The sequence below is a fragment of the Prionailurus bengalensis genome, chromosome E2, assembly GCF_016509475.1.
Source record: "Prionailurus bengalensis isolate Pbe53 chromosome E2, Fcat_Pben_1.1_paternal_pri, whole genome shotgun sequence".
Classification (NCBI taxonomy): Eukaryota; Metazoa; Chordata; class Mammalia; order Carnivora; family Felidae; genus Prionailurus; species Prionailurus bengalensis.
In genome coordinates, this window is record NC_057352.1 from 60,884,233 (window position 1) to 60,896,719 (window position 12,487).

A 12,487-nucleotide genomic window follows, 5' to 3' on the forward strand; every position below is an offset into this window, starting at 1 on the left:
CCCCAGCTGGTCCCCTCTCTCCTCCCCTCCACCTCAAAGGCCAGAGCGCGGGGTGCCTGTGCCCACACCCCACACGCCGTCAAAGGAAATCACGGTCCCAGTGCCTCTTTCAACCCCTGGCAAAACATCCCGCTTTCTTCCTCCTCTGCCTCTGACAGCAAAGCAGCAGAGAGCAGGGAGGGAGGACCCTGCAGGGCCTCGGCCCGTGCACCCTCTGCGGTCAGAGTCAGGCCTTGTCTGGGATGAGTGAATATCGCGTCATGTAGCCGTGCCCCTGCGGGCCGCCGGCTCCTCTGCTGCTGGGGACGGGGCTGGGCGGGGCCTGTGAAGGCCACACCACGGGCCATGCAGCCAGAACCCCCAGCGAGTGGCTCCTACCCAAGGAGATCCCCCCCCACCCAACTATGACCGTTTCCTCACTTGCAAAGCAGGGATGATGTCAGTGTCAGGGCCTCAGGGGACACCACAGAGCCAGCCGAGAAATGGTGGGACACAGCTCTGTGCTTCCCTCGGCAACGCTGGCAAACAGGGTGGGGGTCCCGAGACCGTGGAGTGGCGGTCACATGAGCCCAGGCCCTAGCTATCTGGGAGCAGGGCTCCCGGCAGAGGGAAGGGCCAGGCAGGTGTGTGGGCATGAGGGTCCCTGGGCATCTGTGTCTGCGAGGCTGGCTCTGGCGGCTGGGTGGCCAACAGGATGGGGGAGGAGCAGGTGCACGAGCAGGCGGGGCTAGCGGTTGGGGTGGGGGGTGGGGGATGGGGTTGGCAGGAGTGAGTCCCAGGATTTAGGCCAGAGCAGGGCTGGGGAATAGTGGGCCATGTGTGGAGGAGCGGGTGGGGCCACCCCTGAGAGGTGCCAAGGAGGGTCCTTCCCACCTCTTCCAGCTCCTGGGGACTCCCGTGTCCCTTGGCTGTGGCCACATGGCTCCGTCCCTGTGTTTGTCTTCACATGGAGGGGCCCGCTTAGGTGGCCCAGCACACCCTCCCCTCCAGCGGAGCCTGCCGGGCTCCCGCCTCAGGCCCACACTCGCCCCTCCTGTCTGCACAGCCCCACGTGGCCTTGCAGCCCTCTGCCCCCAGCCTCAGACCTCCCTGAGCTCATCTCCACAGCCCCCTGTGTGACGTAAGCCCCCTGAGCCCTGCTGTGGAGGGACCCACAAGCCCCTGTGCCAGCGAAGGATTTTCCTTCTGCAGTGGGGCTCCTGGAAATCCTGAGAACTTCCCAGGGCACAGCATCTCTCGCCAGCCGTGGGATCAGGAGACCTGTGTTCTGGAGTCCTGATTGCCCTAAATTGGACCCACTGGGATATCAGCCCTGTGCGGTGGCACCTGTGTCCCCATCCAGAGTCACGTCCCAGCTCCTGGCAGGGAGCCTGGAGCATCAGAGGTGCTTGGCTGGGATTCGCGAAGGGAATGAGGGAGGGAGGGGATGAACGAATGAGTCAGTCGGTCAGGGGGCTGAAGGACTGCGTGCAGGAGGCAGGGAGTGAGCGGGAGGGTGGGTGAGGGCTCCCGGGGCGGGGACAGCCTGGAGTGTGAACTGCCCACAAAAAGGTCACAGGGGACCAACCACAGGCTCAATTTCAGCCCCCGCAGTTTCAGTTCAAACGGTATTTTGTTTTATGTGAATTTGTAGTCCAAGTTTGAAAATGGGCAGACTTCACCCTAACGCCTGGATTTCTGGCTTTTCCAGAAACGGCCGAGAGCCCGGGGTTTCCCGGGGGCCACAGGCAGGCGGCCGGTGCCCACGCAGTCACGAACCTGCGTCGCCCGTGGGCTCCAGCGTTATGGCCTCCACACTTCTCCTGAACCTCCTTATCCAGGCGGAGCGCCTGGCCCTGGGGACTCAGCACAACTACTCAGAAGCTCAGTCCTGGCGGGGGGTGGGGGGAAGGGGAGTCAAACAGGGCTTGTGTGAGAGGGTGCGGCCTGGCTGAACCCAGCCAGCAGGGGACCGGGAGGCTTTGGACAAGAGGCCACCCCCCCCCAGGTGGCCTTCATGAAGACAGGGCAGGGGGCAACACACACCGCCTGGGGAACCCCTTCCCGCCCTGAGAACAGGGCCGTGGCCTTGGCCGTGGCCGTGACAGGAGAGAAGCCTTAGCGGCTCACGTGACCCGTGGCCCCCGGGCAGAGCCCGCCCTGCCCCCTCCCTGCCTGTGTGTTCGGAGCGGAGGTGGGGAGTGCTGGGGGGGAAGAGGCCTCGCCACAGCTGGAGCGGGCCGTGGGTGGCTGGGGGAGGCAAGCTGCCTCCGGGGGTCACGGAAACCCACCCGGAGGCTGAGAGGCCACGTGTCCCCGGGAGGATGGTGTTGCCCCCACACGCAAGCGCCCACTCTGCATCAGGTGCTAGGAGGGAGGACGGGCCGGCAGAGCGGACAGCTGGCAGGGGACGGCCCGACGGAAGACGGCAGGGGCAGGGGCAGGGTCAAAGGCCCTGTGGCAGGTCAAAGGACTTGCGACAAGGCCCATGGAGGGAGGGCACTCCCGGGACCTGGGGCTCACGAGAGCCAGGCTGTTGCAGCCAGAGGCTCACCCGACACCCAGCTCAGCCCCCGCAGAGCGGGGGTCACCTGCCCACGGGAAAGGCGCCCTCGGGAATGCTGCTCCGATCGGAGTGGTCGGCCAGTCAGGGCGTGGCCAGGCCCTCTGACTGTAGCTGCCTGGAGACTGGCCGAGACCATGTGGCCAGAGGACAGCAAGGGGGCTGGCCCAGGACCCCAGGCAGCCTGGCAGGGAACACTAGCCGGAAGGTCAGGAAAGTCGCTGCCCCAAGCTGCTGACGAGGAAGGAAGTGCCCATCCCCCGTGTAGCTTCCAGCCCTGGGGCCTTGAAACAGTCACTTTCCCTCTCAGGGCCTCTGTTTCTCATCTGAGCCACAGGGAGGATGACAGGACCACCTCTAGGCCTGAGAGGGCTGACAAGGCAGTTAGCCCCTCGGCACATCCCCCACCCCGGGCCCAGACAGGGCAGGTCCACCCACCCCAGCCCTTGGCCTTCAAGGCCCACCCACCACCAGAGAGTCCTGCCCCCTCCACAGACCTCAGCAGGACACGCCCCAGGCCAGGCCCCAGAGGCGGGGAGCAGGGAAGAGGCGGGAGTCCAGCAGGTATGGAACCAAATGACCCCCTCTCCCCCCCTTCCCCCCCCCCCCGGGCCACGTCCCCAGGACCCTCCTGCAGTGACAATTCCAGCCGGTCAGGCCCCTCTGCGTAATACAGCCCCAGCCTACCACGCGGGAGCCCTGTGACCCCAAGCCCGTCCCCTATACTCCTAGCCTCGGTTTCCTCGTCTGTAAACCAGGATTGGGTGCTTGCTTCCTGCACGTGTGGCCCCTGAGCCCAGCATGCGACAGGCGCCTCCCTGGGGGGATGGCCTGGCCCGTCAGCCAGCCAGCCACCCTTAGTGCCCGCCTCCTCCCGCAGGCCCGTCCTGACTCCTCAGAGCCCTGAGCGCCGAGGACCCCGCCCCCGCCCAGCTGCCCACCAGTGTTGCACTAATCTGTCCATCCTTGGGAAGTGAAGTTATAATCACTTTTAATTGAAAAAGGAGGCTGATAGGATCCTGAACCTGACGGAGGAGTAATTAACACAGCCACGGGGTCTCCAAGGAAGCTCATTCATCTTGTCACTCAGGAGACAGCTCATTAAACCCTGCCGTCCCCACGTCCCCACCAAGGGGGGCAAGGGGACTCACGTGGAGGCCTCGCTCAGCACAAGATAAACTCAGTTTCCAAAAGTCAGAAGGTTTCCTGGCCTTCCCTGGGGGTCTCGGGGCACAGAGCGGGAGCCCTATAGCTGTCTGCCAACTCACTTCTCAGCTTCCTTACCTGGGAAATGGGTCTAAAGCTGCTTCCCCAGGCCGCCCAGAGGCAGGGAAGACTGGCCCCGGGCACATCATCCCAAGGTCTGGAGTAGCAGGAGCCCAACCCGGGCCCAGCCATCGTTCCAGGGTCCGTGGCTGGCTCTGCCCTCCCTGTTGCCGGGACCTGACCTCTGCACCGACACGTGCCACGGTCAGGGTCACAGGGTGACAGCTTGCAAGTTTCCTGAAGCATGCCCTGGGCCGCAGCGTCAGGGGGTCTAGGTGAGCCCCAGATTCTGCCTCCAGGCACTGGCCCCCCGCCCAGCCTTTGGCGGCAAAGATCTGGAGACCTCCCTCCCTGAGGGCGTGGAGGGCGGCTGAAAGAGCCCTTGCGGACAGGGCCACCACTGTCCTGACAGAGTGTACTTGGGGCTTCGTGCTGGGCAGCGAAAGTAATGACAAATAACTGATTTTGATCGCGAACGGTCACGTGTTAATGGGACGTCTGGGGGGAGGGATGATGAGAGTCCTTCCCCAGAAATCAGAGCCATGGGAAGCCTTGAAGCCTCAGGGGCTTTCCCAGTGGGACCCTGAGCCCAGGGGACCGAGGCCGGCCGATGCCGTGATGGGGGGTCTTGAGAAGGACAGAGGGCCAGGTCTCTGAGAGGGGCTGTCCGCTCCAGCAGGGCCCAAGGAGACCTCACGTCTGCAAGCATATTGGGGGCAGGGTCCACCCTGGGGACTGGGGGCGCCAGGACGAGGCCGGCCACCTACACCTGCCAGGTCCCGCCCCACGTCACTCTCGCCGCTCGCTATTCCCCGCCTGGCCAGCGGGGATGACGCTTATCAAGCTGGGTGGCCCCAGTCCTTCTCCAGACCAGCTGCTCCGGACCGGCACTCAGAGCAGTGTCTCTTCCCTTCTCTGGAGGGCCAGGGGTGGAGACCCCAGCTCCCAGCTCCTGCCCACAGCTGCCTCAAGCATCGCTGGAGTGCTGCCCTTGCCCGGAGCTCGAAGCCCTTGGCTCCCGGAGCCCAGGCTCTGCTGCTCTGTGGCCTTGAGCAAGCCAGCACCCTCTCTGAGCTGCAGCTCCCATTTGTGAAGTGAGCACACTAAACTAGGTGCCCCCAAACATCCTTGTTCTAGAATTCCGAGACCAAGTTGCTCACCAGGCCAATCTGAAGACGCTGCTTTAGTTTTAAAAGTGGGTTCCCTGGATCCCTGGAGTTCTGACGCTGGCCATTAGCATGTCCAAAAACCCACCGCCCTCCACATCCTGCCCAGCCTGCCCCGGCCGAGCTGCCTCTCTGCTTTGGGACAGTGGCCACTTGCTTCATTCACCCCCAACTTGGCTGGGAGTTTCCTGGGGCCGCTGAGTCCCACTGTGACCCCTGCATGTCAGACCCTGACAGGGAGGGCCCCAAAAGGTCCCTAGCCAGGGAACTGCCCGAGGAATAGGTCAGGGGGCAGCCAGCGTGTGCTGGGGCTGAGCTTGGCACAGCGTTCACGTTTAGAGTGTAGGACACGCTCCTGACACTGAGTGTTGGCCTTGCCACCAGGCATTCCTGCACTCAGGTGCCAAGGCAGAGATGGAGAGGCCCCGGATGCCGCCCCCACCCCCAGCGCGGCCCCTCCTGCCTGCCAGCTCCTCCCAGAGAAACAGGGTCCAGGGTCTAAGAGCCTGCGGCCCCTCCACAGCCTTGGTGAGGGCATACGGGTACGTGTGTGTGCATGGGTTCGTGTGTGCATGTTTGCATAAACCTGTAAGCGTGTACATGCTCGTAAGTGTGCACACGTGTGGGCGTTTGTGCGTGTTTGCATAAGCCTGTATGTGTGTACATGCTTGTGAGTGTGCACAGGTGTGGGCGTGTGTGCATGTTTACGGGTGTGCACGCATGTGGGCGCGTGTGTGCAGAGAGGGGTATCTGGCCCATCTCACAGAGGGATGAGCTGAGGACTGCAGAGCTTGCCCGAGGCTCCCAGGGAGGTTAGCAGCAGGGCTGGGCACAGCCGGGTCCTCTCCAGCCTGTGCTGGACCCTGGGCAGGAAGGAGTGGAGAGTGGGGCCTGAGCCAGCGTGGCCGGGCAGGGCAGCTGGGCCCTCCCTCGTGCTGCCTGGAGCGGAGGTGGGGGCAGTGCCGCAGTAACCCCAGAGGGCCAGAGAGTGACCTCGGATGGTGGCCGTGCTAGCTGGGTGGTCGGGGAGGACTTCCTGGAGGAGTCGGCAATGGAACTAGACCCCGGAGAGGAGAGAAGGGAAGGGATTGGCCACGCGGGCACCGAGGCAGGGGCTCCCCGACGTGCAGCGATGCGGAGGCTGGCAAAGGGCAAGTAGGTGCCAGGGAGGGTGGGGGGTGAGGGCAGAGGGCAGCGGGGCAGGAAGATCCAGGCGGTGCAGTGTCCCCTGAACCCAGAGCTGGGAGCATGAGGGCACAGGATCCTCTGCAGCCCCTGGCCACACTGAGTTTCCCGCCTGGGTCCCCAGCATGTTGGGGTCCTCCAAAGGACTTCGCAGCTCCCTTGCTTTCAATTCCCCGACCTCCCTTCGTGGCACTTCCCCGCTCAGCCTGTGTGGGATGGTGTGGCCACTCCCATCCTGCAGGGGAGGGCTCCGAGGTCCCTAGAGAGCCAGGCTTGTGCCGCCCCGGGCTGCTGGTGCCCAGGGTTCCGGAGGGCACCAATCAGTGCACACACTGGGAACAGCCCCCGGCAGGGGTGGTGACCGGGCCAGGACCCCCGCCTTTGATTTCTGCTGGCTTTCCTAACGCCAGGCGGTTAGCTGGGCCGGCAAGCGTGTTCCAGACCGCGCGGACCATCGGGATGTGCCAGACCAGGCCGCTCAGGCTCAGGGAGCGTCCCCTGGGGCAGGGCTGGACACGACAGCCGGCTACGTCTCCTCCCGTCTGGCCGGCACAACCCTGTGACGCGTCGGTCGGACCCTGCCAGCCCCTGCTTGGGACCCCCAGCGCCCACGTCGCTGGGGATCAGGTCTGCTGCCCTGGCCGGAGGCGGGTGTGTGCTGTCTCCTCCAGGCGGCTGGGGGTGGGTGGGGGAGGGCGGCTCGGTCTGGCCTGCGGCCGCTGACCCCCACAGTCTGGGAAGTGGAGAGCTGCCTCCAGGAGTGTTTCCGCACCCCAGCGAGGGTCTGTGCGGAACAAAGGGACGGGGGAGACGGGCCTGTCCTTAAGCAGGAGTCCCCACCAGCCCCCTCCCTGTCATTTTCGAAGACATCATCTTCTCCCCACGAGCTCCTCTTATCTCCTTCCTGTTAAAGGATCTCAAATATGCACCCGATAAGGGCAGACAAACAGCTTCCCGGCCCCTCGCAACGCCTGCCTCCACTTTCCCCAAAGTAATTAAGATAAATGCAGCTGATAATTGGCGCAGTATTCTTAAACGTACCCTCGGGCCATATCACAGATATAATTCCACCTGCACGGGTTTTTTTAAGCGAAGCGGCGGCGTTTGAAGGAAAAGGAAAAGAGAGCATTTGTAGAAGGAATGTCACAAGGAGCCACACTGCGGCGCCCAGAGCCCGGGTGGTGACCGGAAGCCCCTGTATGGCTTGTGGCGGCTCTACTGAGCTGCCCCCAGGCCTCGGGGCGCGCCTGGCTGCTCGGCGGGCGGGGAAGGGGGCTGGGATGGGCGTGGGGGGCGCCGTGGCCGTGGAGGGCGCTGGGGCGCTAGTGTCTGGCCAGAAGGGGCCTCTGCGCGGGGGCTGGTGGGCGCAGGCAGGGCTGTGCTCCTCCCCCTTCGCCCAGCCGCGCTCCTAGGGGAGGACCTGGGCCCGCAAGCCCCGCCCAGCAGAGCTGGCACCTGCTCCTCTGGCCCCGCCCAGCAACCCCTGGCCCCGCCCGGCACGCCCCGGCGGGGGACAGGCCAGAGGAGGGGGCCAGGCCACAGGCCAGGAGTGCTGCGCACCCGGGGAGGCAGGGCCGGGCAGCCAGGCGCAGAGCAGGGAACCCGCAGTCGGAGGGGCCTCCCAGCCTGGAGCCCCGATCCCCAGGCCTGGCCACGCTTGGCCATGGGTGTCGCCGCCCTCTCCAGACCCGGCTCCCCGCCGCTTGCCCTTGTCACTGTTGCCGCACGTGTCCCCCCCGCGCCTGCCCCCCTCACCCGCTCCCCTCTTGTGCCTCAGTTTCCCCTCTGTAAGGGGAGGAGACCGCCTGGTAGGGCGGCCGGGGAGACCACGTGAGGGAAGGAGCGGGGCCAGCGTCTCATGCGCCCGGGGCTCCGTGGGGAGGACAGGAGCCGGAAGGAAAGCTAGCAGCCCCTGAAACCGTGGCTGCCCCCTCGCGGGGCGCGGCGCGTGCTGCCTGAGCTGCCACCGCGTTGGTTCTGGAACGTTCAGGGTGGGGGCCGGGCTTGGGGCCCACCCTAGGGCACGGCCCCACCCTCCCCCTCATCACTCCCAAATCCCCCCCACCCCCATGCCACCGCGCTGCCCCTGACAGCCAGGACGAGGGGACAAAAGGACAGATGCATCTCTCCCCTGTCTCTTCAGGTGTCTCCCGTCTTTCTCCGAGAAGCTGAATCCACTGACGTGTGGGCCACAGGGCGAGGGGCGGGGCCTCGCTGCCGGCTCAGGACCCCGGGTGTCGTGTCATCAGTCATGGAAGATGGAGGGGGGGTGGGCGTGTACAGCTGGCGAAACAGGCCAGGAGGCCCAGGGTCACGCGTGGAGGTCGGGGGCACAGTCCCTCCCACATGCATCCCGTGAGCAGAGGGGCCAGTGTGGGAGCACACGTCCCGCCCTGACAGCTGAGAGGGTCAACAGTAACTGCCATATCTCACGGGGGAGATACACGCCACCAGGAGGGCTTCTGGGAAGAGGTGGACAGGAGGACCCGGGAAGAGCAAACACCCAGCGGGTGCTTGCCGTGTGCTGGTCTGCTCGAAAGGTCTGGGCGCCCTGCTCCCTTCGCTCCTCCACAACGACCCCTGGAGGTCAGGACTCTGACGGTCCCTAAATTACAGGCTCGGGCAGACCCCATCCTGCGCTGTCTCCCTGAAAGTGGGTGGGAATCAGGAAGAAGGGAGAGAAGTAGGGGCCCTCCCAGGCGGGGATTCTCAGGATCAGAGAGGCCACAGCGAAACAGGGCAGGTTGAAAGGGGAGGGGAAGGAGGAGGAGCAGAGGCCAGACGCCGTGCAGGGGTCGAGGGGTCATGGGGGGCACCGGGAGGGTAGGGGTCCAGGCCTGTGGTGGGACCACCTCTCACCGGGAGCTGCTGTCCCACACCCCGGCCAGAGCCAGCCAGCATGACCACAGTCTTGAGTTACCCGGGGCGAGAACGGCCAGGTAGTGTTTCTGAGGGGAAGGGAGTTACCCACACTCCTGGGGGTTCCCTGGGGTGGCCTGGGATCCGAGGGATTGCATCTCCCGACTTCAAAGGGGCCCCAGGCCCTCTGAAACCCACACCGATGCGCACTGGGGGCTTTGCCAAGAGCCTGGGCAGGGCTGGGAACCCGAGACCCTGGGCACACGCTGCCCCGCCCCCGCCCCCACCCCACAGTCTAAGCCCCGGAGACGGGTCCTCCAGCCCCTGGAGGTGCAGTGGGCATAGAGTGTCCTGGGGTCCTGCAGACAGCCACCGTCCCGGGGCCAAGCAAACAGGGTGTTGGGGCGGCTGAGCTCTGCCCACAGGCTCTGCATCCCCAGGGGTGCGAAGGGGTGGCTGGGCCACGGGGCAGAGCCACTGTGTCCAGCTCGGGAGCATGATCTCAAGCAGGCCTGCTTCTCAACCCCATGCCTCACTGCATGATGGACAGGTCCCACCACCTTCTGAGCCTCAGTTTCCCCAGCTGTAGTTACCTGTTGACTTTCCTGCTGAACTCCGCGAGGCGGAGCCGTGAATCAGCTCGTGGTGATTCACGTAGGCGTAGCGGGAAGGCATAGCGGGAGTTCCGGGTGGAGTCAGCGGGCCTCAGCCTGCCCGCCCCTGGGGAAGGGCGCACCCCTGCGTGGGCGCAGGGCTCCGATCAAAGCCTGGGACCTTGGGAGGAATTCAAGACTCGCAGGCGGGGAGATGAGTTGTCCGCTACTGTGTGACAAATGGCAGCTGAAAGGAAAAAAGTCTGTCACCTGTCACAGCGTCCAGGGACCTGTCACAGCCTCTGGGGGTCAGGCATGTGGGCGCATCTCAGCCGGGCGGCCTGGCTTGGGGCCTCCCCGGCTGGTGGCCCCGAAGGTCAGCAGGGGCTGCCGGCTCATCTGGAGGCCCGACTGGGGCTGGAGGAACCACCTCCAGGGTGGTTGTTCCCACAGCCGCAGACGGGAGGCCTCGGTGCCTCGCTCGTGGGCCTGCCCACAGGGCTCCTGAGTTCCTGCAACATGGCGGCCAGTGGCCCCCAAGTGGGTGACTGACAGAGCAGGCAGAAGCCACAGTGCCTCGTATGACCTATTTCTAAAGCCAAACACCCTCCCTACCCCCATATCCTGCCCATTAGGGAGCCACCAAGTCCAGCCCGTGTGGACGGGGAGCGAATTGGGCTCCACCGCTTGGAGGGAGGGAACTCAAAGCATCTGTGGCCAAATTCTGTAACCACCATGGGGACTGGCTTGACAGTCCCTCTCCAAATCACAAATGCACTTGCCCTCTGCCCCCCCCCCCCATCTCTTCTTAGTACCCTGCGGGCCTCACCTGCAAGTGTCCGTGTCACCCTGCTATTTGTGGAGGCCGTCCGTCCATCCTGCGGAATGTCCCGTAGCCGAGTGTGGTGGAGAGATGAGCCGGCAGACAGACAGACAGGAATCTCTTTGTGGAGTCCTGGGGATGGTCTCTAAGAGATGCTGTGAAATGCCAGAAGGCAGGCAGGGAACCGTGAGGGTGGCCGACTATCTCGTGTTGAAGGATGGAGGGAGATGTGGACGCTTACCCATAGTTGCTGGTATTTACATCAAGCACATCTGGAAAGAAACACCGGAATCTGCCCCGAGTGCTACCCCAGCAGGACCGGGGCGGACGGTCCGTGGGCCCAGGGTAGGGCGCGAGGCTTCTCACGTTGCCTGGGGTTTGGGAGCCACATGAACACGTCAGCTATGCACACGTTTCCTAACGGAAAGAAATGTAAAATAATCATCCCACCTGTAGGGAAAGCAGTCGACTCCCCGCGCCCCCGCCCCCCCAGCGCTGCAGGGACCCCCGGGCCGGGCCGACCGGCCCCCTCAAGCTCAGCCCATCTCCCTGCGGGCCCCGGGGCAGCTTCCTGACGCCCTGCGGCACCGGGGGCCCCTACCTGGAGCGGCTCCCTGCAGCCGGCTCCTCCGGGGGCTCTCGGCCCCAGCCAAGCACCGCACGGATTCTGACCCTCTTTCCCTTCTCTCGCAGCCAAGAAATCCTCATTCCTCAGGAAATTGACCTGTGCGGCGACCCAGCTGAGGGCCCCACTCCCCAGGTATGTAGCTGAGGACAGCTGGAGGCTGTCCCAGAGGCGGCCGGAGGTGCCCTGTCTCCGGCCCCGGCCCACCCCCCACACCCCGCGTCTCCAGCCCCCCGCGCTGCGGTCACTGGGGCGGCCAGCTGCCTCCCCGGGACACTTGCTCCTGGAGCCTGCTGTCAGGGGCTGGCCCACGGCCTCGAACCGCAGCCCCGGGCCCGGGAGGGGTGGGGTGCAGACAGCAGGGTGTCATTGACATCCTCCACGGCACCCAGCACGCCAGGGCCCTCCTTCTGTGATCTCCTCACGGCGTCTCCCTCGAGCCAGTGATGGGGCAGTCACAGTTTTGAGCAGGAAAATGCACCGGTGCCAGTATTATTCCCAGGTCACAGGTCGAGAGCCCAAGGCCGGACGACATGTCACCATGGGGCAGGGGGTCTAGGCCAGGGCCACTGGCCCCAACCCCCCACCGCCCGCTCACCCCACCCACTGGGTACAGCTTGGAGCCCGGATCTGTGGGGCCTTCGTGGCGTCCGACGCCACTCCGGCCTGACCTGCCATCTGCCGGAAAGTTCTGGAAGCCATGGAGAGGTCGGGGGCCCTTGCCCATCTATGCCCCGCCTGGGTCTGGGTGGGCCTGGGCCCTGCCTCCTTAGGCTGCCTGCGAAGTTCAGGAGGGGGGGTCCCACAGGCCAGAGCCCTCTTCGCTCTTAGTGGGGTCAGACACCAGCCCCCAATGGTTTCAGTGCCGCCCGACTCACACTAAATCGCCACACTGGAAATGGCAGACAGGCTCTGGTTATCGGGCGTCCCTGTAGGCGATGGCAAGGGGGCACCTGAAGGGGTGCACTGGCCCGGGGCAGTGTGCACGGGGAGGCAGGGCCGCCCTCGCTGGAGCTCCTGGCCGCAGCCCTGCCATCTTCTCACTCGCAGGCCCCTCTTCACGGCCCGCAGGGGCCACGCTGTCCTCTGGGAACTGACCCAGCTCTCCCAGTCTGTTCCCAGGACACAGAAGCCCTTCCGAGGGTCCCCAGGCTGCGCTGCACCTGCCTGTGCCCACAGTCCCTCTCCCGGGTGCCCTCTCCATCCTGGTGCCCCGAGGCTGGCCATCTAGGCCACCGGAACCAATGCCACCCCCTCTGGAAGGCTTCCTTTGAGGCCACAAGATGGCCAAGGAGCCGGCCACAGCTCGTGACCTCGGCCCTCACAGAGACAGGACAGAGTCACTGCTGCTCACGTCTAGCGACCACGTCGAGCCGTGCGGCCAAGCCTGCTGGCAGAGGGACGGGCTGGGACAGTCAGGGACAGTCC

At 65.1% G+C, this 12,487-nt stretch overlaps 1 protein-coding gene across 1 annotated transcript in view; it reads left to right on the forward strand.

The window, feature by feature from the left end:
- ZNF469 (zinc finger protein 469) overlaps positions 1–12,487 on the forward strand; it is a 46,239-nt gene that overhangs the window by 19,641 nt on the left and 14,111 nt on the right. Inside the window, exon 2 of the mRNA XM_043599853.1 lies at positions 11,128–11,194. The gene's annotated coding sequence lies outside the window, so the exon portion shown is untranslated. The remainder of the gene's footprint in view (positions 1–11,127; positions 11,195–12,487) is intronic.